Source organism: Crassostrea angulata, chromosome 1 (genome assembly GCF_025612915.1).
Source record: "Crassostrea angulata isolate pt1a10 chromosome 1, ASM2561291v2, whole genome shotgun sequence".
Classification (NCBI taxonomy): domain Eukaryota; kingdom Metazoa; phylum Mollusca; class Bivalvia; order Ostreida; family Ostreidae; genus Magallana; species Magallana angulata.
In genome coordinates this window covers 50,642,883-50,669,579 of record NC_069111.1, presented here as the reverse complement: position 1 = coordinate 50,669,579, position 26,697 = coordinate 50,642,883, and the positions used below count along the sequence as shown (strand labels likewise).

Genomic DNA, 26,697 nt, shown 5'->3' with positions numbered 1-26,697 from the left:
TTTAAATTTATACGTCTATATATTCTTTAATAACTTCCAAGTGAAAAGCTAGGTAATGAAAAAAAAGCAACATTTATTCTTGGATCGAATTTTCTCGAAATAGTGAGACCATAGATTTAAACTGTTTTAATATGCTATGATATTTAACAGAAGTTTAAACATTATATGTAATCTTTGTGATTGCATAAACCGTAAATTTATGCCTTTATTAGTGGATCATATAACATTGGTACATACAATACAGTTCAGTATTGATAAATATTTACAACCTGTCAGATTTTAAAGAGTTTTATAATAAGCTGGGCAATACTTATTTTGAATTAGTTATAACTTTTAAACATAATTTACATAGTTTTCATGACATATTTTTAGGCAAATTAAAGGATGACAGAGCATACCTCTGATGCTGACACTTTTCATTTGAAAAAAAAGCATTTTTGGAAGACATTACCAACATCTGTGGATTATAATTCAAAGCAAGAGAAAATCTAGAGTCATTAAACTAATGCAAACATGAATAAATCAGTCTCGAGTAACTTATCATTGAGAATCTGATTTATTTGCTTGGATTGGTTTAGTTAACGTCACCCCATACTGTCTGCACTGTGAGTACTGGTATATTAATAGATTGGTAAAATATTTTAGTAATTTTATATTATGAACAAATGGGATAAAATACCCCATGCATATGTGGGATAATAAATCCCATGACATCTATTTTATGGGATTAAAAACCCTAAACTGTTATTTAAGAAAAAAGTGGGTTTTTAAACCCCACATTATTTTCATGGGGTTTTCTGCCCCATGGGGTTTATTGCAAAACCCCATGGGGTTTGGATGGGGTTTTCTGTGGGGTATTTTTTCCAAACTTAAATCCCATGGGGTTGGAACTTTTAAGTTCAAATATCTAAAAAACTATCTAAAAATGTTTCAATTTTTTTTCCATAAATTTATTTAGAATAAAAAAACCCACCATTTGGTACTAAACTTTGGTCAATAGTGTGTATGGAAAGGGGTGCGCAACGCCGGAAAAATGTCCATTCCGAAGTTGTCCGTCCCACTGTTTATAACCAACTTAAACAATCTGCACCAACGTTTTCTGACCCTTTAATAGCAATAGTCCGAAATCGGTACAGCTGCAGCACCAGTGCTCATCTCATCAGTCGAGCGTTCAACACTATAGACTTCGAAAGATAAACAAGCGGTTGATGATTAGTCTCTAAATAACACTATTGACCATATAGGTACATCTGAAACTTACGCACAGCCCACATTATCGCATAACACTCCTTCTCAATAGTGGAATAGTTTACCTGCCTCTTGGACAACTTTTTACTAGCATATGCCACATGTTTCTTGACTCCATCCTCATACTGCTATAAAACGGCTCCTATTCCAACATCTGAAGCATCAGTCTGTAACATAAAAGTTTCACTTAATTTTGGTATCTTTAGAATTTGTGTTACCATGAGCGACGACTTGAGAGTAATTGCGGATCTCTCCATACCACTTTGCTGGGTTGTCCTTTCCTGGTGAGGTGGTGAGGTCAGTCAATGGCGCTGTTATTGCTGAAAAATTCGGAATAAACTTCCTGGAAAAACCCACCATACCAATGAAAGATCGTACCTGCTTCTTAGTTGAAGGTCGGTTGAAGTTTTGGATAGCAGTCACTTTCTCTGGTAAAGGTCTCAACTTCTCATCGCCGGCTATATGTCCTAGACACTCAAGACTGCGGTAGCCAATAAAACATTTGCTCGGTTGAACAGTCAAATTGGAAAATTTGTATTCAAGTTTCAATTTTATGAGTGAGTTATACTTACCAGTCGTTATATACATAAGGATATCTTTCCCGTATAAACGTTCGTAACTCGCGGGCAAGCGTTTTAAAGAATAAGATTCAAGCGCTTTAAAGACTGAGATCACCTCTCAGACGCTTGCCCAAATCAGTTCATATAGGCGGGCAACAAAACGTTCCCAACCTTCATGATTAAACACCTTCTCCCCTTAAAAAAAATTCTTTTGGGTGGGAGTTGGGAAAGTTGACTGGTAAGTATAACTCACTCATAAAATTGAAACTTGAATACAAATTTTCCAATTTTATTTCATTCGTTATACGTATCAGTCGTTATATACATAAGGATAAATTAGATTCTAAAGCAATCTAACTAAATGGAGGAAAAGAAATTGTTTTCTTACCTCAAAACTTTAAAGAAATTCCGATATTTCTCCCAATACCACCTTCACATATACACTATATTCACAATCAGGAAGAAATATATATTCATGCAACTCGCCGTAGATGATCTCCTCCTTTAAACACATTGTTTCTATTTACACAGAACAAAATACAATACATGTACTACATATGTTTCACTTACTTACAGCAAATCTAAGAACTGGAACACAGTCATCTACATCCCTCAAATAAAATTTGCAAAAAGTAGATTCTTTACTCCAATCTGCTGCTTCTATAATTGATTTAACTGAGGCACCATTAAACAAAGCCCATGAAGGTCCTAAGGCTCTTGTACTATCTCCTTTAACATTTGATTTTTTCTTATCTGTCAAAAAACTAGCTACTTCTACTAGAGATGCTGAATAGGGATCAATTTTCCTTGCACTACACCAGCTATTAAATTGTTTGAATTTGCAAGTATAATCTTTTTGGGTGCCTGATTTCCAACTTGCTGCAAGTAAGGTTCTAGTGTCTTTAGAAAAGCCCTTTTCTTTGAAGCTTCTGTCGATAGAAGCCATGCAGTTAACTGTAGTACTTCTACATTTGGATGGACAATTTTTGTGTTTGGTTGTTGAAGTAACTGTGGGCAGTTTGGAAGTTTCAATGGTACAATTACTAAAAGTTGATGTAGTTCTGTGTACCAAGGCTTCTTGGCCAGAATGGACCTATCAGAATAACCTGACAATTGTATTGTCTGATATGTTGAAGAACTTTGGGGATCAAACAAATTGAGGGATATGCATAGAGAAACATCCCTTCCCAAGGAATTGTCATAGCATCTAGTGCATAGGCTTGATTGTGGGAATATCATGTACAAAATATTTGCGTTTGACGATTGTGAACTGATGCAAACATGTCTATCAATGGATGTCCCCACATTTGAAAAATTGTCTGAACTATTTCTTTGTTCAACATCCATTCTGTTTGTCTTATCTTGACCCTGCTCAAATGATCTGCTAAAACATTTAACTTCCCAGCTATATGTGCAGCCTTCAATTTGATATTTTGACTTATTGCCCAATTTCAAAGATCCCAAGTTTGGTTACAAAGGCGAGGGATTTTGCTCCTCCTTGTTTGTTTATGTACTGAACTACTGTTGTGTTGTCCCTTCTGATCAACACTGTTTTGTTTTGAATTTGTTTTTGACAGTGTTTCAAAGTTTAAAATACTGCTTCCATCTCTAGACAGTTGATATGCCATTCCTGGTGACAACTGTCCCATGATCCTTGAACTATCTGTTAGAGATGCATCTGTAGTTATGGTCATTCCTATTTCTTCCAGTTGCAGATATTTGCCCCTGGAAATGTTTGCTGTATTTAACCACCACTGTAGGTGTAATTTGAGATGTTGTGTAATAGGAATTACCTTCTCCAAATCTAATGAACTTGGTTTCCAAAAACTTAGAAGGTGTAATTGTACTGGTCTCATATAAAGCATATACGAGCATTGGGAATTAGATCTATGCAAGAGGAAACTATTCCTAACCATTGAAAGATCTCTGCCTGTTTTCTGATTCTTATTAACATTTTGGTTGTGTGTACCAAATTTATCAATCTGTCTTGAGATGGATGTACTATTTTTTGTTTGAACAGAAGCAAAGCTCCCAAATAAACAATTGATTGACAGGGGTCTAGACAAGATTTCTTTTTGTTGATTATGAAACCTAGTGAAACCAGAAGATTCAAGCATATCTCTCGATCTTGAATTAAATGTTCTTTGCATTGGTTTACTACCAACCAATCGTCCAAATACACTATTAGGCGAATATTGCGTATTCTCAGATAAGCAGCTACTACTGATACTATTTTGGTGGACACTCTTGGTGCTGATGTTGGACCAAAACATAGCGTTTTCCATTGGTAACACTGATTTTGTACACAAAACCTTAAAAATGTTTGGTGTTTTAGAAAAATTGGTATGTGTAAATAAGCATTCGTTAGATCAATTGATATTGCCCAATCCATTGGTTTCACTACATTCAAAACTTTGTTAAAAGTGTCCATTTTGAAATGTTGTTTCTTGAGATACGGTTGAGAGGTCTCAAATTTATTATGGGTCTCATTTTTCCGCATTTCTTTGGTACAAGGAAAAATGTACTGTAAAAACCTGACAGCTTCTCTTGTTGTGGTACAATTTCTATAGCATTTTTGCTTTTTAATTCTTCTACCTCTTTTAACAAAACATCTATTTGTGCAGATGCAATTGAATTTTTTTTCCACCCCCATAAACATAGGTTTTTGGAGAAATTCTACTTTGTACCCTTCTTTGATTACTGACAAGACCCATTCGTCCTGAATAATTTGATTTAAAATTTCCCTGAAAAATTTTAGATGACCTCCAAAGGGTATCTCGGGAAACATTGCTAGTATGTTTACCTGTTCTAGATTCCAGTCATTTACTTGTCTTCTTTGGGATTCGAAAGGAATTCATTCTGTCAACAGATGTGGCCGCTGAAGTGGCTCTAGAATTGTCATCCCTTTGTTTGTAATCATAAGATCGTCGACTGAAATTTGATCTTTGAAATGTTTGTCCTCTATTATGGACAACAGATGTTTTTGGTCTCTTGAAAATTCCTGAATTTTCACTTGTAGTTTCTGGAAATTTTCTCTTTTGATTTCTTTCATTTCATTCTGGAATTAAATCTTTGATAGAGTCTTTCTGTTCTTTTCGTTCTTTGAGCTTTTCTACTAACTTCTTACCAAAAACACCATCATTTCTCAGCGGCAGACTTATAATTTTACTATGGATCTTTTAAAGTGAATAAACCAGTGTGTTATCTTCTTATCAAATGATGAAGAGCTCCAGTTCTGCCCATCTGATCTATAGCTTTTGTGGACATGGAGAAAATATCTTTGATTGACTGTACTGTATCAACGTCTTGACTAGATATAGAGTTTAACAAAGTTCCAAGAGCTTGTTGCATATATGCTATGGCAATGATACCCATACGGGCAGCTATCTTGATAAGCTAAAGTTTCAATGCTCTTCAATAGTTGTGTAACTAAATTTCTATTTTTACCCCAACCTTTATTAGCCTTGCTTCCATGCTTTTTATTAATCATTGGTTCTAAAATATCACCCAAGCTTGCAAGCTTCAAATTCTACTGAATTCAAAATCCACTGATATTCCCAAAAATTGACTGACATCCACTGTACATTGACTGTACCTCACTGTACATTTCACTGACTTCCACTGTACCCCTCTGTACCCCACTGTACATTTCTACTGAACAGCACTGTATCCCACTGTACACCACTGTACAGTCCTACTGACTTCCACTGTACCCCACTGTACGCCACTGTACAGGGCACTGACCAGCACTGTACCCCACTGTACGCCACTGTACCGGGCACTGACCATCACTGTACCCCACCATACGCCACTGTACTATTAATTTGAGAAAAAATCGGATTTTTAAATCTTCAGGATATTTTTTTTTCTTCAATATTTATTTTTATTATGCTGTATATAGCATTCACATTATGCATAGATACAACCTGACAGAAGAATGCAACATGTCGTTAAATTTATTTAGTATGTTTTATTTATTAACGTCTATTGTTAATGAATGTTACGATCACAAAATTATGATAATGTCCATAGCTATCAGGTGAAAGTTCTGAATTTTACATGTTGAATCTGATTATCAAAAAAAAAGTGCATGTCAATATGTTTATTCTGCCAGTCATTGGAAAATACCCCCCCCCCAACCAGCAAGGTACATTATCAATCCTTATTGATGATATACGACAAGTCCTTGTTTAAATAATCGGGTTCTTAATTCTTTGTGTCTCATGAGTCGCTTTAACCCAGTGAAAAACAGTCAATTAAAAACTGAATCCACAAAATATATTCATGCTTGTTCGTGTACACATGTCCGTGTATCATGACTGCGCGCTTGACTACACAGGTACATTTTGAAGAAAGCGTGCGAGTTTCTAGCTCATATGTTGATTTTTTTTATTAAAATTATATTTAAAAATTCATTGCAAATGTTGGGTTTTAATTTTGCAAAATAACATATAATGCAGAATGCATTTTAAATTTTAAACAGAGAGAGAGAGAGAGAGAGAGAGAGAGAGAGAGAGAGAGAGAGAGAGAGAGAGAGAGAGAGAGAGAGAGAGAGAGAGAGAGAGATTAATCAAAAATCGATTGGGGTAAGAAATTGATTGTCTATTAATCTGCTTCTTTTACATACCGATCATTTTTCTAAAGTCTCAAGTTTATCTCTGCCAACTAACTCCCGGATTAAAAAAATCTGCAAACTTTAAGTCGAAAAATAAAATGCAGTACGGATAATACATCCCCCACCCTATTTTTCCTCATCCACTTGCAAATTGATACCCCTTGCATGTATATCACTTTCTGACTGTATTGTATTGGTATAATATGTAGTCGTAGAAAAGTTCATTATAAAATCTATGCTGGAACTGGTGGTTGTGATGCCATAGGGGAATTTTAACATGTCTATTCCTTTCTGACTCCTGGCCTCAATTTTTAGCACTTGTAAATTCATGAGAGAGAAAGAAAGAGAGAGAGAAAAAGAGAGAGAGAGATAAATCAAAAATCGATTGGGGTAAGAAATTGATTGTCTATTAATCTGCTTCTTTTACATACCGATTCTTTTGCTTAAGTCTCAAGTTTATCTCTGCCAACTAAGTCCCGGGTTAAAAAAAAAATCTGCAAACTTTAAGTCGAAAAATAAAATGTAGTACGGATAATACACCCCCCTCCCTTTTTTTCCTCATCCACTTGCAAATTGATACCCCTTGCAGTACTGTGCTATGTCGAAACGATTCATGTTAAGCATGAATATTATGTTAATAAAATTAATGCATTTTTGTTTATTTTTGACCTCGGTGTGGAATAACTATTAAATAGATATAATTAATCCCACTTTTGTAAGCATTACATGCAAGTAAACCTAGTTGTAAGTAAATAAAAAAAATCTTTTAAGACAGATTCTAAATGATTATGATCCTAAGGCACACGGCAACCGTAATGGGTTTTTTAATCAAAAGTGAAAATTCAGATTTTTGTTTCAACAGTGTATTTCCCTGTTGTTTACATCTATTTATACCTAGGCTACAACATATATACACAGATGGTCAGTTTTCACACCTCGACGCAGTCAGCCGGTCGCGTGTGTATAGTCTGCGCCTTTTTAGACGGAGGCTCTATGAGCCTCCTCTATTGCTACCGGTCAGCTCACATGTGACGTCGATAGTGGATTTGACGGACACCACCTAGCGGCAAAAATTGCAATATTCGTTTGGGATTCATATTTCAGTATTATTATTGAAATAAATATCTTATCTGAAATAACAATAAATAGAACTATACATATTGCGATCAATAAACATAATTTCTCTCGAAAATGTTAGTTTATATGTCAAATTCCAAGTAAGTATGAATATGCATGAGTTTAAGAATAGCAATGGTGTGTAATCGTTTAGTGGCTATTTATACTTTTTATACAGCTTCCTGTCCGTGACGTCAAATAATGAGGATTCCTCAAGAACCATCTTGTATTGACCGAAATATTGAATAATTATAAGATTCAATGGATAAACACGGCGTGGTTCTTAGTCTGTATCGTATATTACTTGCGCATTAATTATCAATTAATCTCCTGTGGAGATATATCTTTCTATGTATAGCTACACTCCCGCCCCCGGCATCGATCCAATAAAATGATTATTTAACAAGTTGAACCACTGCTATGTGAACTTGAGTATTCTCCCAATTAAGTACAGACAACCGTGATCGTAGCATGCCACATTTTGGTTTAGCTTTACTTGGCATGTATACTTTACCTACTATAAGGATAGTGAAACAAATAAATTAAACATATCCAGATTACACCCTTTAATGCAACCCCCCCCCCCCCCACACACACACACACACGCACACATTAGGTAGAGTACCCAGGCCACGTGCTGTGAAGCTTGATTAATCCTGCATTGTCTGGCCAGCGCTGTCGATTTCAAAGTAAGTTGGGAAGTCAGTGTGTTTTTGCAAGCTGATAAGAGAATTTCGCGTGAAAAAAGTGTAAAACATTTTACAGAATGTACATATTTTCTTTTAAAAGTGAAGTACGGGGTGTTACAAGATCTACCGCGGTATATTATTTTAAATTTAGCTTTAAAGAGATATTACAGCGAATTCTCTTCATCTTGGATATTTCCCTTTTTAAACATAGTTAGATAAAAGAATAGAAGTCGTGCATATACAGAAAGATTGAATCTTTTCACAGCAAAAAAAGCTCGCAATTGCGTGTTAAATATTTCTCCGAAATTCTAAATTTATATCTCTAAAATTTTGTTTACACCACATGTAAAATCTGTATAAATTCGTAATATTTTCATCCCTTGCAGAAAGTCACGATGAAATGTTTACATTTGATGCGCTAAGCTGTTGATCAAAAGGCTGAGCTAGCAATATTTACTTTTTGGACTGCCTGAAATGATGAAATCAACGGTAATTTTGAGCAAAATTGAGCAAAATGAACTGTAGCGTCTCTTATATATAAGTATTTCATTTCCATAACTTTTTGAAATGCTTAGAAATATATCACTCTACAATCGAATCGTACATTCTGCAAAAGGAAAAGAACAACAACTATGCGAGATTGAGATCATGCATGTATTACCTTCATGTAACATTAGGGGTTTTTAAGCATGAACGATTTTTTTTCATATGAAAAAAGTTCACTGTTCAGAAGTTTTTATTGATTATATATCATTGATTTTAGTATATATTGTGAATCAATAGGTATAGTACTAACTAACAAAATATTTTTTGTTTGTAATTTGTTTTTGCATATTCCATAAAAGAGCATGAATTATTAGCAAAGTAGTTTCTGTCCTGTAGTATTTAATATTGCAAACTCTTAATTGATACTCTAAACCTTCTATACCTTAAAATTTGAAGGAAAAAAAACCATTATTATTTTTGGTAGTTGATTTTTATCAACTCTCCTATGCATTTACTCTGGCAAACCGGAAGTAAAATTATTTTTAACTGTGTTTGGACCTAACCACAGATCATCGCCGCTGACAAGACCTTGTTCTCGAAAATAATCGATAGATTCAATGTAATGCATTCTGAAGCATTAAATATTATTATAGTTAAATATTGCTTGGATCCATATAATTTTCCAGAAATATTTACATTACTGAAACATAGTTTGATGGAATTTATTCTATCCTAAAATATTACGCAACATGATTCATATGATTTTTTTCTTAGAATTCTTAAAATTGTCGGAAAAGCCCGAAAATTCATATTATGAAAATATGCGTTATTCAGTTACGGATAAGACTCTACTTGGCATGCGAAATTACATATCGTTGATTTTAAGATAAATATCAATCGATGAAATCAACTCCCGTCGGTACTTCAATACTTGGAATTATTAGATTAATCTCCTCCGCAATGATGCCTCCGTCTCTCAGTACTTTCAGTACTTTGATTCTGTTTGTTCCGAGTTTTTCATTGTTCCAAGACAGACAAAAGATTTTTATCTGTAGACATACACAAAGAAAGAGACAATACATCGTCGATATTAAAAATTACTTTTAAGCGTTTACTTTCATTCATTAAGAATTTAAATGACAATCATTCAATATCGAACTTCAATTCAAATCATTTGAATCCATGGACATTATCCCGTAACTAGAAATAATTTTTTTATGCCAACATTTACATTTAGCCGCTGTCAACATTACTATACATGTTACCGGTGGTACTTTATTCAAATACTAAAATATTTGTACGTTAGCATGGAGAGAGAGAGAGAGAGAGGGAGAGAGAGAGAGAGAGAGAGAGAGAGAGAGAGAGAGAGAGAGAGAGAGAGAGAGAGATTATCTTGTTTGCCATGATACAATATACCAATATACTGGTTTCAGTAAATAAAGGAAAAAAACGAAAAATGAATTTAAAGGCCGAACATTTTTACCGGGTGGTAAATCTCAGATGAGGAGGAGGGGGGGGGGGGGGCTTAATTTCTAGAAGTGTGAAAGCCTCCGGGGCTGGAAAGTCTACCCGCATGCGGTCGTGAACGCTGCTAATCACTATACACAGGAAGCAAATATTACACAAGATATAAATGATTAGTCAGAATTGGCCATGGTCTTTGTTTGAATATCTTATTGTTCTAACGATTACGTGTCGTCCGGATTTTCTCAAAGTGTGTAAAGCAAAAGTTGGTAAACTACATGTAATTCTGCCCCCCCCCCCCCCCCAAATTTAACTCGGTACATTGTGTTTAGCACTCGACATTGTTTAAGACGTTAATTTTAACAAATATAATTATTGTGTAAAAAAAACCATACGATCAGTTAAAATGTTGAATGTAAAGGCAGCCATTATACGATGACAACTAATGGAGTTCGTTCTCAATGGAGTGACGTTTTCGTGCAACAAGTTCCAATTGTCTGTATAACCAGTAAATACAGTTTTTATAGCTCATAAGTTTGTTTTAAAAAGAAAATTTTATACGCATGATTTGGGTTGCATGCTCATTCATCTTCGTGGAATTTATTAGGTCACAAACATTCAACATGATTCAAATATAAATTGCGTATTTTCAATTACTGAATAATTAATAGAAATATTTTTCTCATTTATCCGACCTGTACACAATTTACCTATTACGGAAAGAGAAAATAAATATGTTTGCCTATTAATTGAAATGTCGCTTATAATTGAAGAGATGCTAAAATTAAACTGTGATCCAGGGGGTGTTTATGCCTTCCTGACCTTGTTCCATAAACATTTGGGAAGATAGTTACAACATGAGAGAGAGAGAGAGAGAGAGAGAGGTGATATATTTTTTTGGCTGATTCTCCGAACGCCTACTGCCCAATTATCATTATTCAATTATACTGGGCAATTATGGGGCCTTCTAAAGGGGCACAGGTAAACTTTACCTGTGTTTCCTTAAATGAAAAATAATATAACAGTTTGTAATTTTTGTTAAATTTTGAATGTCTTTATAATTAAAATTGTTGCATAAATAAAAAGAAAACATTGAATCAATTTTAATATATTTATTTAATTTATTAGCACTACATATAATTTAAAACAATAAAATAATGTTTTAAAATTGCATAAAATTTTATATACAGTTTTCTTTTTATTTTGACACATAGCACTATTTTATAACAAACTCATAAATACATGGTTGTCTAAAACATAAATAACAATTCAAAATGACATTAAGTTTTAAAAAGTATAATTCATACCAGTATATATACAATATTTACACATATACTAGTATGGGCACGGAGTCTGTCATAATGTCCTTTCTCTTTCACTGTCACTATGTCAATGTCCTAAATAAAGAAGTCCCGAAGCTGAATATGCGTAGGTCATAAGGTCGATGATCCCGTCTTGGTATCGCTCCTTCAGGGTCTGCAGTCTCCTCTTGATGTTCGCGTACTTCTGTAGAATTTCTTTGCCGTTCTGGGTGTCCTTGAAGATCTTGATGACAGTGTAGATGTTTGGGTGCGCGTGTAGGGCCATCCTCTTCAGCTTCCCGTGCCATGCTTTTAAGTTGTTATTGGTCCGTGGTCCATTGGTTCCGAAATGATTCCAAATAAGTCTGTCACCATTCACCCACTGTTCTGTCACATAGTCTGTAAAGGTCTCTCTCACTTCCGTAAGGTCGGCTTCATCGCGGTCTTCCAGGACCACACGTCTTCGATGCTGTCTAGAGGAACTAGGGGTAGGACGGCTGCTCTTCTTATCAGTTTCTTCACGTTCATTTATTTATTCAAAGCTTGGACAAACTTGTTGAAGAAAGTGATTTTTTATCATAATTTTATCTCAGTCATAATTTAGATAATCATCATTTAAAATCTCTGATTTTAATTTATACCTTAAAAAATAATGTTTTATTCTTATTTTGTTAAGATGTAAGTTTAAAAATGAAGAAAAATATTTAATTTTAATTTTTTTTTAATGATTATTTTATTTCAGTGAAACATTTAGGTTATTAAAAAAATATGGTATTTTTAATATAATGTCAGGTACATGCAGCCATTAGCACTATTTTTTGCATCTTTTTTTTAAATTAAAAATAAGACAATGTCGTCTACCTGTGAACGAAAGTATATACAGGTAAAGTCTACCTGTGTCACAAAGTATATACAGGTAAAGTCTACCTGTGTCCCCTTAGAGGGCCCCATAATTGCCTTGACCAATTATTATTTTTAATTGAGGAGTAGGCGTTCGGAGAACACACCATTTTTTTCTTATTAAAACTATGTAACTATATCATGACAACATTCTAAGCCGTGCAAGAGAAGGTACATGTAGATGTATGACATCTGGTGATAACGAACAGTTTTAAAAATCAAAAGTATATAATTTAAAGTACCGTAACAGAGTGAAATATTATTTGAACAGTGTTCGTTATCACCACATTCCATTTTTAATTTAATTTAACACTATACAATGTACTTATTTTTACCCAGCGACTGCTGGGGGAGGGGGGAGGATTGATAAATATTTAACATGTATAATATCCGACTTGATTTAAATGATAAAAAACGCGTTTAAAATTATGAATATAAAGATAATTTTGTTTATTCATTAATGTTATATTTTTAAAAATATATATTTCAACTGGATTTAAAACTCTCAAGACCACATATACCCCTATAAGGGAATTGCATAATATCTTGAACAAGGTGTCAGACTGACAATTTACAAGGTTGAATATTGGGACACTCACACCTTTTGATCTACTGAAAGTATGTATACTATACACAGACACTGACTCACTGATCTTCCTGTGAAGTAAAACTTCAAAGACATTTTAAAGTCCAGACTAGTTGGTTATCTTCTCTCTTTTGAAAAAAATTCAGTATGCTGAGCAATATAGTGGATTTTTTTATATCTATAAATTGTAATACATTGTTTTAAATTCCCCGAATTTTAAAACTTTAATGTAACATGGTAACTAATATTTATTAGATAATATTGATAAAATTAAATTCATTGTAAAAAAAAAACCTAATTAAATATCTAGTTACTAAAACATTGATATTGAAATATATATAAATAATTCCCCCTTTTAATTGGATGAGTTGCTATATTTCGTATGATAATTGGATTCTGAGTTTTTAATACATGCACGGATCGGAGGATCGGGGGGGGGGGGGGGTGTCAGGTGTCAGAAGATAATTCAATTTTTTAAAACTTACATTGTACAACTATCCTAAATATGTCTAAGCTCCCCGATAAATCGATGATATCCCTGCCTTTTCCCTGACCGCGCATGTAATTATATATGAACTTAAAAGAAATAGAAGCCTATTTTCTCTCTTGTAAGCAATAGGAAAGAATCAAAACAAATCCAGATTTTGGTCTCAAATAAAGTAAATACTCAATTCATTGTTCAAACATATTAATAACTTATAAAAACATAGGTACAGTGGGTTACAGTGGTGTACAGTGTTTGTCAGTACCCTGTACAGTGGTGTACAGTGGGGTACAGTGCTGGTCAGTGCCCCGTACAGTGGTGTACAGTGAGGTACAGTGCTGGTCAGTGGGTAGGTACAGTGCTGTCCAATGGAGTACAGTGGCTCTGTACAGTGGGGTACAGTGGGATACAGTGTGGTACAGTAGCTCTGTACAGTGGGTGTACAGTGGATTTACAGTAGGGTACAGTGAATATACAGTGGATGTCAGACAATGTCAGTCAATTTTTGGGAATATCAGTGGATTTTGAATTCAGTAGTGAATTAATTAATTAATTAATTAATTAATTGGTCATTGAAGAAAATCTGAAGAATCTTTGTGTACAGGAAAACACTGTCTGTGTTCATCTTTGTAAGCTGTTAACTTCTCTGGATCAGATAATCTCCATGACTTCATCAAGATTTCTTCTTGTGTTTTGTCTAAACAAAGTCCTGCTTTTTCTTCCTCTGTAGAAGAAACATTTTCAAAAATGTCATTCAGAGAAGTTTTTGTTTGATTTGAATCTGTGTTCTTATTCAACGAATTCTGAAAACGATTATTATTAGAGTCCATTCTCATCTGATTCTGATCAGACTCTAACAGAATATTTCTTTCAAAATCATCAGAGAGTGACAGGTTGTCATCTCCCAATAATTCTCGTACTTCTCTAGTTAAGTACTTGGGGCGAGAGATATCTGATCGTCAAAAGTAGGCACACTTACTATCCTTTCAATACGGACGTCGCTCTCTAATGGAATAATATGACGCATTCCCTCGGAATCGTCGTTATTCGTTTGCCTGAGTACAGGTCTCCGCGTGGCTACACCACCAGTATCCCGACACATAGGCACTGAATCGTCGTGCGCCTCATTAGACTCATCGGCGTTTGTAAACACGTTGTTAGATAAAGTCTGTATACTTTCTCTAATGAAATTCATCATTGTGTCTAATTTTTTGTCATTAAATTTATTTTCTAAAGCCTCAAACCTTTTGTCTGTTGCTTCTTTTTTAGCCGAACTTTTCTTGGAAGCTCGTGCACCTCTCGTCCGAGACGCCATTATGAGTTCGCTATTTTTGGCATTCAGAACCCGAGTTTAATTCTTCGGGTATATCTGACTCTTCCATGTATGCCTTACTCAGTTATATCTTACATAGAAGAGAGAAAAAAAATTCGATAGAGAGAGAGATACTAAAAACCAACGTTCTTGTTGCACGCCGAAAGATGAACTGATTTGGGCAAGCGTGTGGGAGGTGATCTCAGTCTTTAAAGCGCTTGAATCTTATTCTTTAAAACACTTGCCCGCAAATTACGAACGTTTATACAGGAAAGATATCCTTATGTATATAACGACTGGTAAGTATAACGAACGAAATGAAATTTGCTGCACAAAGTCTCTGCAAGAATTCTCGAACCACTGATAAATGTTCCTAGAATGTAGATGTGTAAATGATAACATCGTCAATAAAATTGTCCACACACTGCATACCTTCTAACAATTTCTGCATGAGTCGACTGCAACTTGCTGAAGCGTTTACCAATCCGAACGGCATTACCGTAAATTGATATAAACCAAGTGGAGTTTGGAATGCTGTAATTTTCTTGGACGAATCATCTAATGAAAGCTGCCAATAGCCTTTGGCGAGATTAAACTTTGAGACATATTTACATCCTGCAAGCTTGACAAAGATATCGTCAGCATTAGGAATAATTTCCGCGTCAAACACAGTGATTTTATTGATGGCTCTGAAATCGAGACAAAACCTGTTTGTGTCGTCCTTCTTCTTTTCGATGACGATCGGAGAAGAATATGGGCTATCGGATGGCTCGATAATACCAGCTTCCAGCATCTTACGTACTTCCTCACAAACAGTGTCCCGTGACGTAAAAGGTAATGGGTAAGGTTTACTGCGAATGGGTTTGTCGCTGGTGAGCTTTATCTGATGAACTCCCAAAGTCTTTTTTCCAGGTAAGTCTGACAAAACATCTGAAATTTCATCAAGCGAGAAATGAACATCATTACACTGGTCATCAGTTAACTCAGCACTTACTGTTACATCGATTGGACCTTCTTTCCTTGCTTCTCTTGGCGAGTCGACCAATGTGTCATAGCCATCGTCGTCGTCTTCTATATCTACAACAGCTACACCTGCAATGCCTAAAATGTCAATATCACTCTCTCTTTCAACTTACAGTTTGAGCATGTTGGCGTGAAATGTCTTTAATTTTCCACCTATATCAATCTTATAGTCAACCTTTCCTACTTTTTCCACAATTGTGAACGGCCCCTTCCATTGCATAAGAAGTTGGCGGTTGGCAATAAAACGAGAAATTTTTCTCCCACGGGCTCTGTCTCTCCCCTGCACCTTTGTTGTAGTAGTTTCTGTATCTTCCTGATGATCACGCAAGATTCTCTTTGTCCATCTTGCATGTAGCTTCCAGTCGCTCTTTCAGATCTACAATATACTGGTATGTAGTCCTTACCTCGGGATCTTCAACCTCTTTAGTCCATAACTCCCATAATATCCTCATAGGTCCTCTCACTTCATGCCCATAGACCAACTCGAACTGTGAGAATGCCAGACTCTCTTGTGGAGCATCACGGTACGCAAACAATGAGACTGAAAGGTACTTGTCCCAGTCTGCCGGACGTTCGGAACATAACCGTCGAAGAATCTGCTTTAATGTGCCATTGAAACGTTCTACCAACCCGTTGCACATTGGGTGATAAGGTGTCTTAGTTAAATGGCGCATGGACAGCAACCGACACACTTCTGCCATCAATTCCGCGTTGAACTGTGTAGCAGAATCAACAACAGTCAAAATGTAACGATTACCCTTACTAGTTGCTGGCTGTATGGGACCTTCTAGATCTACTGCCATACGCTTGACAGGAACTTCGATGATAAGCAGCTGTCCTAGTGGTACCTTTGCAGTTCTTCCCTTCGGAGTAGTCCGCTAACATATATCACATGATCGGCAGAACCGCCGTACATCAGCCTGAACTCCTGGCCAGTAGAACTCTGCAAACACTTTTGAAGTTGTTCTGGAGATCCCCAAATGACCTGTCATAATAGATTCATGTGCAAGCGAAAGAACTTAGTTTTTAAATCTTTTAGATACAACTAACTGAGTAAATCGTTTACCCTTTCCAGATGTGTCTGTTTGGAAAACATGATAAATGATACCTCGTTTACGAATGTAGGAAAACTTTGGGTCGACTTCTTGACCTACCAAGGTCCGTATCTTCACCAGCGTCTCGTCGTCATTCAATACACAGAGCCTCATCCATGCATAGAATGTGACTTACCCCGGGGAACCTTTAATTATAGTGCTTACATAAGTACAATGTATAGATGACCCTAACCGGTCTCCATACAATACACTTAAACAGAGTGAACTCTCGACACTTAGATATATGTTTTCACACCGTAGCAAACGGCACAGGTAGTTAAACTACACTATAGTAATATCTAAACAAAACATGACACTATTAGACTATAATGCACAAATATTGCGATATATACGTGGCATACACGTGGCACTGTTAAACATACAACACTAAGGTAACATTCACGTGGCAACTCTTGTCCGCTATTTATAATGATTATAAGCTTTAAGAGTTACAGAAATGAATAAAAGCAAACTTACCCCGTCTGGAGATTTAGTAACCAGGCAATTACAATACTAACTAGACTCTTGTTGCTATAGCAACAAAAAGGTCTTCCATTCCTCATGTCTTTATCGGTATAACAAAAAAATTATTTCTCTTTTAAAAGAAAATGGATACAATATATACTGTAAAAGAATACAGAATAAATTATTTCTAAGTTAAACAAAACAAAAAGACTAAATGTCAATTTTTTAATAATTTCTGTGACGACCAGAAGTTAGAACGGATCGATTAAAACATAGCAAACCATATCTCCATACGTTGTTTTGTCTTTCCTCAAAGTTTGGATGTTCAAGTTTTTTTTTCAGTTATAATATCTCGTTGAGAAAAGGTTTTTGTCTCGGGACCGGAAACGGACAAACGGAAGTGATTAAAGAAATTAAAAGTAGATATTTTTAGTACATTTACCTACGGTACGTTACTGTTTATCACCTGAGTGAAATGTTAAAACAAATTCTTAAGTTAAAAAATAAACCTCTATTGCTAAAACGCTTCAAGTGAGTACCGGAAGTGACGTACAGCCAAATGAAACCCGTTAAACACATATTTAATCAAATGTCCATTATCCATAAAAGTTTTGTTTCTTGATCTCTCACAGTTTCTGAGATTTTATGGGTAGTTCGTTTTAAAAAAAAATAGCTACCTGAGATATTTGAGATGTCTAACCGGAAATAGATCTTTTTACGTTTTTATCATGTGTAGATGACCTTTTGTGTTTTTATAGCTAAAATGTTACTTCCTTACTAAATAACCAACATATTTTTAAAAAATCAAAATTTGGTGTACTTCCTGTGACGTCCGGAAGTTACGCCGGATAAAACGAAATAATGTGAACACATGTACATACATAGGTCTGTTTTGTCTTTCCTCAAAGTTTGGTTGTTCAAGTCTTCACCATTTTTGAGCTCTCGTCGAAAAAAGTATTTTTGTCTCGGGACAGAAAACGGGTAAACGGAAGTGCTCAATGAAAATTTAATTTGTTATTTACTTGTTTACTTGCCTATTTTACATTATTATTTATCGAAGTAGCTTAAATTATCGAGTAAAAACAGTTAAACAGATAAACAGCTTGAATTGATTGAATTCTTTCGGTGTAAACCGGAAGTGACGGACGACAAAATGAAACTGTTTAAACATATCTTCAATCAAATGTCTATCATCTATGAAAGTTTCGTGTCTTGATCACTTATAGTTTTTGAGATTTTGCGGGTACAAAATATGTTTTTAAAAAGCTTACTGAGATAATCGAGATATTTCACCAGAAGACTTTTTCTGTTTATTTAACATTGCATAGATGACATATGTAAGGAATTATACTAATATCTTTATTCTATGGAAAATTAATTAAATAGGTAAAAAAAAAAATGAAGTGCTTTCGGTGACGACCGGAAGTTACGCCGAACAAAACAAAAATGTTTAAACACATCTACAACTAAAGGTCTATCATACATCAAAGTTTGGATGTTCAAGTCTTTATAGTTTCTGATATCTAGAGGTGACAAGGTTTATTGTTGCGGGACAGAAAACGGACAAACGGAAGTCCTCAATGTAAATTGTATGAAATATTTCTTATATTCTTGCCCTTTGTACATTCTTGTTCACTGAGCTAACAACAAATATCAAAGAAAAACAGTTAAACAGCTCGATTTGTTTAAACTCATCCTGTGTGGACCGGAAGTGACGGAAGAAAAAATGAAACCGGTTAAACACATCTTCAATCAAATGTCTACCATCCATGAACGTTTTTGGGCTTGATCATTAATAGTTTCTGAGATCTCGTGGGTACAAAATGTGTTTAAAAAAAGATACCTTAGATACTTGAGATATCTCACCGGAAGTAGAATTTTTTTGTTGAGTTACTATCGCATACATAACCTATGTATACAATAATGTAGATTTATACTTAAATTTTTATTCTATGGAAAAAGAATTTAATGCGTAAAAGTTATTATTTTTGAAGTGTTTCCGTTGACGACCGGAAGTTACGACGAACAAAACAAAATAGTTTAAACACATCTACAGATATAGGTCTATCATCCCACAAAGTTTAGATGTTCAAGTATTTGCCGATTCTGTGATCTCGAGGGAACAAGGTTTTTTGACGCGGGACAGGAAACAGACGACAGGGAGTAAATTTAAAAAAAATGAAAAATAAGCCTCGAAATATTATCACTTTCTATTAGTCTTGAAAATTTCAAGAAAATCTATCCAGCCATCTCTGAGAAATCTAGTGGACAAAAAAAGGGGAATAAAATAAGAAGAACCACTACAATCACTATAACAACGGAAGACCTTAAATATACGTGATCAGATCCGTGTGGGGAAATCGTGCGCTCTGTCCAGAACTGCAAAATTCAAACCTTATAAAGCCCTAACAATGCAGGTTGAATGACCCAGACCCAGGATGAGTCTATCATGCTGACCAATGCCAAAGAGACTTAAGACCAATTCTATGTAAGAATCAAAGATTTATAAACTGGGTCTGGCCACACATAGTCACCAATTTTCCTTATATTTCATACATGGACACACCTAGGTGTAAAACGCAAAACACCACCAAAAGTTGGTTGCTAGGGGTAACCGTTGCAATGGTAATCGAGGCTAAAGATGGAAAAATAGCGAAACTTACCTAATATGAAGCCATATTAAAAGGTTTTGCCCACTAATGTGAACTACAAAACACATAACATAGCCTTTGTCCTATTTTCAATTATTTTATTATATCAGAAAATTAATGGAGAAACCAATACTTTTAAAATGTTACCATGGAAACCGTTGCAAATTTTTGAAATCAGTTTTTTGCGGTTTTTTAATAAGCCCAAATAAGAAACAGTTAATTTCTTACATTCATATGAATGTCCATGCTAAATATATTTTATTATGAAAATTGACATCCGTTGCTATGGCAACAAGGCCAAAAAATAGGAAAATCTAAGAAATTGAATATGATTTTGATATGCTTTAATTCCTAATTTTCGAATTTTTTGGCAAATGTTTTAGTTGGAACTTGTAAAAATATATCTATATTTTTATTATATACCACAAAAAGCTTTGTTATGCAACAGAGAAGTGTTGTTATTATGGAAAATTAAGTTGCGTAAAAAATCACACAAAATTCTTTCTTTTTGAAAAGTCCATAGCAACGGGAGTTATTTTTAGACAATTTCAGATTTTTTTCAAGTGTCATTAAAATTAAGGACATACATTATTTTTTCTCACCATTTGATTCTATATATTTATTCATTATAAGGGAATAATATCCATTCAAAGATGCCTAAAAATATTATAGTTTTCCTTATTTTTAAGCTTGTTACCATAGCAACGGTTCTCAATTTTCATATTTTAATTTTTAATTGCACAATCATAATAGTGTTTACCAAAAAATCCAAGATTTGCACTTTTTATTCAAATTAAATGAAGAAAACAGATTTTAAAATTTCTGTTAGGTAACCATGGAAACGCTCTAAAATTATGCGTTTGTTTCTTTCTTTTGAAAAATGACAACTATTTTTAATAATATATTCTACCCTGGAAACCCCAAGTTCTGCACATTACTCACAATATGTTCTCAAATAAGCATTAAAATGCCATTTTTACATCTTTACCCTTGGTTACCATGGCAACGGGACCACATAGCAACAAACAAATGGTATTCGGTTTTTTTACTCACCAAAGTCTATCAAATTGTCAAGTATGAAGAAAATCCGTGACTATGCGTGGCCACCGAATTTTGATTCTTACATAGAATTGGTCTTAAACAGCTAAAGAGGCATGGTCACGATTTTTGGTAAAGCTCTAATTTTTAAGGTCTTCCTTTCCAACGGAAGACCTAACTATTATTGTGCTTGTACAATGTACATATGTAAGATTATTGGGGTCTTATGTTTCCAACGGAAGACCCTCTTGTTATTCCATTGTTTCTTTTCTTTATTAGGGTCTTCCGTTTCCAACGGAAGACCCTCTTGTTATTCTACGGTTTCTTTTTAAGGTCTTCCGCTGGGAGCGGAAGACGTTACTATTATTCTGAAAAATTTTCAAATTTCTTATTATTTTTTTCTTCTAGACGCCAACTTTGATCCTTAATATCTCGCTCGTTTGTTCACCGATTGTTTTGAAATTTTCAGGACTGATAACATGCCGCGCGATGTTGTCGTTGCATATTTTAGTTGAGGAAAATCCCCATTCGGTTTTGAGTTATTCCCCTTTTAGTAAAATTTAACGACTTCTTTTGTCCAGGGGGGTTTAGCTTTAACGATAACTGGCAGAGTCTCAAATATGGGCTGGTTTGGAAGCTAATACATTGAATTTGTGCGAGACATATTTTATTTATTATTTAAATGCAAATAAAAGTTGTGGTATAGATGTTGAAACAAAGGTAAGATAAAAATTCAAAAAAATTCACGTATTTTCTGTGTTAGTTTTCTACCTGATAAAAATTTGTTATAACATGTATTTTAAAAGTTCTTGGTCTTACCAAGACCTTTCATTCGGTATACAGAAACATGGGGCTGGCCCCTATAATAAGGGAGTTAGAGGCGTCAAAAGTTTCTTGTCAATAACTTGTAAAGGAATAAAAATTTCTAATGCATTATTGAAGCAAAGTTGTAAAGAAATTAATTTTGAATCCGTCCGTAGTATTCAATTTAATGTTTATGTAATTTATAGTCAGTATTTGCAGAAACAATTGTTGTCAGTTCGGTCCATTTTTGTTATGGAATGGCTTCTTGTAATGCACTAACTGATACATGCAGCGCACAAAAATAATTCCACATAAATTCCAAAATGTTTTATTCATATATACATTTTGATTTCATAAAGATGAACCTCTTTGACCTTATTTTTGTTGTTTGTTTCATAACTGTGCCCCTTTCTATATTTAATGCATTACGAGACTAACCGATCGATAGGAGAGTCGCTAGCTGTATTCAGGCCGTCGCCTAGACGACAGTGCATGTGCTTGTAGAGCTGGACGTATACATGTTAAACGCCCCACCGTGTTATTGTAACAGAGACATTTTGAATTGTTTCAGTACTGGGAGATGTGTTAATAAAATGCTTTTAATGCATGGTAATTAAACTCAACTTTTCTACAATATATATACACGCCCGTCATATAAAGCACAATGTGTATTACTGACATCACAAATGTACGCTGGCAATTTAAACGAACGCGGGATTGCTCCCGATAGGACATTTTTTTTAAAGCAAAACAAAATACTGATTTGCGATGGATATAATATTATCATCGTGTAGATGATTTAAAAAAGTGAACTTAATATTCGTATGCGATAATATTTGAATCTAAAGCCGCTAGTTTTAAGTTACGGTTATTAGGGATATTAATTATGACTTGCCCCGGGTTTCACGTTTTTTACTTGCAAAACATCTACAAACGAAAATACCAAACAACCTTCAATTCAATTCAATTCAATTCAATTTATTTCACTCAAACCGTCAACATGACGGTTCATGAGGTACATATATATATATAAATATTTACAAGTGTAGGTATAGAGTCAGAGGTACATGTACAGTACAAATTAGAGAAAAAAAATATGAGAAAAAGTACAAATGTTCAAGGAGGACAGACTGATTCAAAAATTTCATTTTTTTTAAGTTTTAAAGTAGACAATAATTCACAAAATTTAAAAGTGTTTGGTCTTTCACAAAATCTAGGTTCCAAGTATTTTTGTCTAATACATGAAAGAGCATTACATTCTAATATAAAGTGCATTTCATCAGCTATTTGATTGTTATTACATAATGTGCAACATCTTTCATTTAGAGGAATACCTAACCATCTACCAGTTTCTACAGGAAGTCGGTGATTCGACGTACGGAATTTAACAAGTATTTTTCGAAGTTTTGATGGTAGAATACTCAAATATTTTTCACCTTTTGAAGAATTTGCAATATCAGCCGACCATTCAGCAGCAGCTTATAAATTATTTATTCCATACACAATTCTAAAGAGGTAATTAAATAAATTTTATAAATGCTTTATAATTGTACTCGCTATCTTCCATGGAAAAAAGTGGCATGGGAAAAGTGTTGTTCAATGTTCATCAAATACGCTGTAGCCTTAGCAATCGAAAATAATTAACAAACTGTATATTGATAGATTGACATATCAACAAACATTCAGACCCGCAATGTGGTTTTTTTTTACAAGTTCTATGAAATGTAGACTCAATGACTGAATTCTTTACCGTTTTCCGTCTTGGTTATTTTGAATCACGTGTGTACGTTATGTGTACAAATAGATTAATAGCCATATAGATGAACACTTTAAGTGTATAATTTTTAAAAGAAATTGTGTAAATGCAGAGCAATGCAATGCTAGGGCAATTAAATTCGAACAATGTATATGGTGAGGGTCGGACTGATACTGGTTCTGCTTGTTCTACAAATAGCGAATGTAAGACGAAGTATTGGGATGTTATATTTTAAACAGATATAAGTATTCCTTTCTTAAAAGCTTGCATTACTCAACAAATTATTTTATTGGAAGCATTCTTAGTTACCTTAGCTGCATATATGTAGCTCTCGGTCTGAATCCCGGAAAAATTTACTATCATCCGAAATTTTTCATATAAGGGCTACAGACTTGCACCTAACATTACCTTTAAAAATTCATTTTAGAATTTGCCGCTGTTGATAAATTCATTAGAAAGACGCGCAGAATTAAGTGGTTATATGTCGTTTGATATGGGATTGATGACGTCTATTTATATTGTTTTTATTAAAATAAAATTATTATTTCAAGCGTGTGGGTGGAATGAAATCAGTTTCACATGTTATATGACATAAAGATGTCCTCTCCCCACTTTTTCTCGCAGCAACTAATTTTTTAAAATTTACATAAAAAAATTGAATTATCATGGAGTTGCCCCTCCCCCCTTCCCCATTTTGGTAGCATGTAAAAAAATGGTATGAAAATCTTGAAATTAGGAGTGAAATTTTGAAGATTTTGGGAAAATTCCAAATTCTTTTTTTTTTTTTGCTTGTCAAGATTTGTTGGATGAATTTGCCCCCCCCCCTTTAAAAACGATGCTACGTGCCTGGAAATTACTCATTTTCTTTATTCCCCTCTTTAATAAACAAAACAAACCAACAAACAAAACCGATCCAGATAAATATAAATACATGTATCAAAATAAACTTCAAAATCAAACTACACATTCATCCTTTACCCACAATATTGCCTTTTCGATATTTGTCATCGTTGTAGACCCGTGTAACAATCTGTTAAGTAGGTGCTTGCACGACAAAGAACCCCTTGCTGATCTACATTTTCATTAACGCATGCAAAGAAAAAATATATAATAATTTTGATTTATTTTTGAATTTCTTTTGATGTAAAAAAATTAGTTCTCAGTCTCTCTTTATGCCTGTTTGTAAGCGTCATTTTGAATATCCTTTTGTAATCTAAAAAATGCGATGTAAATATTTTTTTCATGCAATATTTCGGATAAAGCAATGAAGAGTTGTTTCTTTAAATTTTATTAGACCATAAAATTGTAAAATGCTAACATTGAAAATTGTTCCCGATTTCTTTCTTTTTTTAAGGTAAAACTTTATTGATTAAAAATGATTCTTTGAGACAAAACAAATTGACATAATCAATAAGAGTTTGACAATCTTTAACTGCAGGTCTGTAGCTCTTAGTCTGAAAAAAATCGGATGGACGACCTAGGACCCAGATCGTCCATCCGAATTTCTTGAATATTGCCATTTCTTTCGTACGCGAACGCAATACTCACCGAGACTAAATGGTTCGTATCTTAAGTTTCAACTGCTTTGAAAGGTAATATTGGTTTTCCGATAATTTTGAACATGAATAATTAAATAAAAATGGTTAAAATTACAGTAAAATTACCGGCATCGGTCTTCTCCATGCCCGGATCTAGAAGGGGAAGGGTTCCAGACCCCCCCCCCCCCCGCAAAATCTCTTTCAATTACGTGTACATCATGAACTTACCAAAAATATGCCTCGGACATCCCTTGGCAAACTCAAATAACCGTCAGACTTTTCAACCCCTACCCCGGAACAATTTTCTGATCCGCGCATGTTCCCCCTCCTCGAAATACAAAATTCTTCTTCAAAACCCCCGGTAAAATTTCCAGGATCTCCGCATATATACTAAAAGATTCATTGGCGCTTGCGTTCGATAAAATTGCGTGTAAAATGTTTGCCAATGGGCTTTTTACCTTCATACGGGGCATAACCACAGTCCCATTCTGTGAATAAAATGCGGCGAATCAATTGCAAACTAGAGACAACGTGTTAAGATCTGTATTTGCTTATAAACATGTAGTATCATCGTACAAAATTCACTGTTCAATTATAATTTTATTTTGGACTTTACTTGTATAATTCAAGATCTGTTTCGTAATATTTTCTCACAGTTTATTTCTTACAAAGTTACTTATTTATTGAGTGATTGACACTCTATATGTGACTTCAAAGAGACAGAGTGTCATGTCTCAAGGACTTTTAATCTCTTCAAACAACATTGTGCGATTATCAGTTTTTCATTTCTTGGACATCAAAGACTCATTGAGTTTATTTAATAATTTTATATCTGTGAACCTTTAACTCAGCTTACTTATATCATTACCTGTCAATTTATATTCATTGTTCAGACTCTTATATATAGTTATGTACAATTGTCAATGCGCAGTCTGGAATACGGCGGCGGGCCTCGGCCACGTCCGACTCACCCAGAGTCTTGAGTCCGGAGGTCACTACTGACCATATCCGATTTGTAACATGTCCGTCTGTTAAATTCTTATAATGTTGCCATCGTTGAGTCTCGTCCAATAAATGTGGAATCCTGCATCAATTGCCTGTTTAATTCTCTAGAACTGTATACTGGTGGACCTTCGGGAATACGGCAAACCTACCCTTCGTTTTAGTTTATGGCCCACAGCACGCCACAACCTTATACCTTATACCCTTTACGCCAAAATTCCCTTACCGGCCGGTTCGTACTGCACACGACCGATGCAGATCCAGACGAATTCTCTAGCACCGTAAAATCTACGCGGTCACAGTAGTATAATACTTTGTTTCTTTTACTCAGTGTTTATACATCTAATTTTGTACCATGGTCAGCTATCATATTTTTTGTATTACGTCACAAGTATGACGCAGCTACGACGGAAGACCTAATCGTTGCTTGCAACGAGCTCGTCTCTAGTTAAGGTCTTCCGTTTCCAACGGAATACCTTACTGTTATTGCTTTGTTTCTTTTTCCCCTTTATTTTTTTTTCTTACGCATTTTTGTACAAGCGATTTCTTGAAAATGACTTGACCA

General features: G+C 34.6%; 1 pseudogene; it reads right to left on the bottom strand.

Annotated features, from left to right (window-relative positions):
* Positions 1 to 4,616: 4,616 nt before the first annotated feature.
* On the bottom strand, positions 4,617 to 14,764 carry LOC128171797 (uncharacterized; annotated as a pseudogene).
* Between the last annotated feature and the right edge of the window lie 11,933 nt (positions 14,765 to 26,697).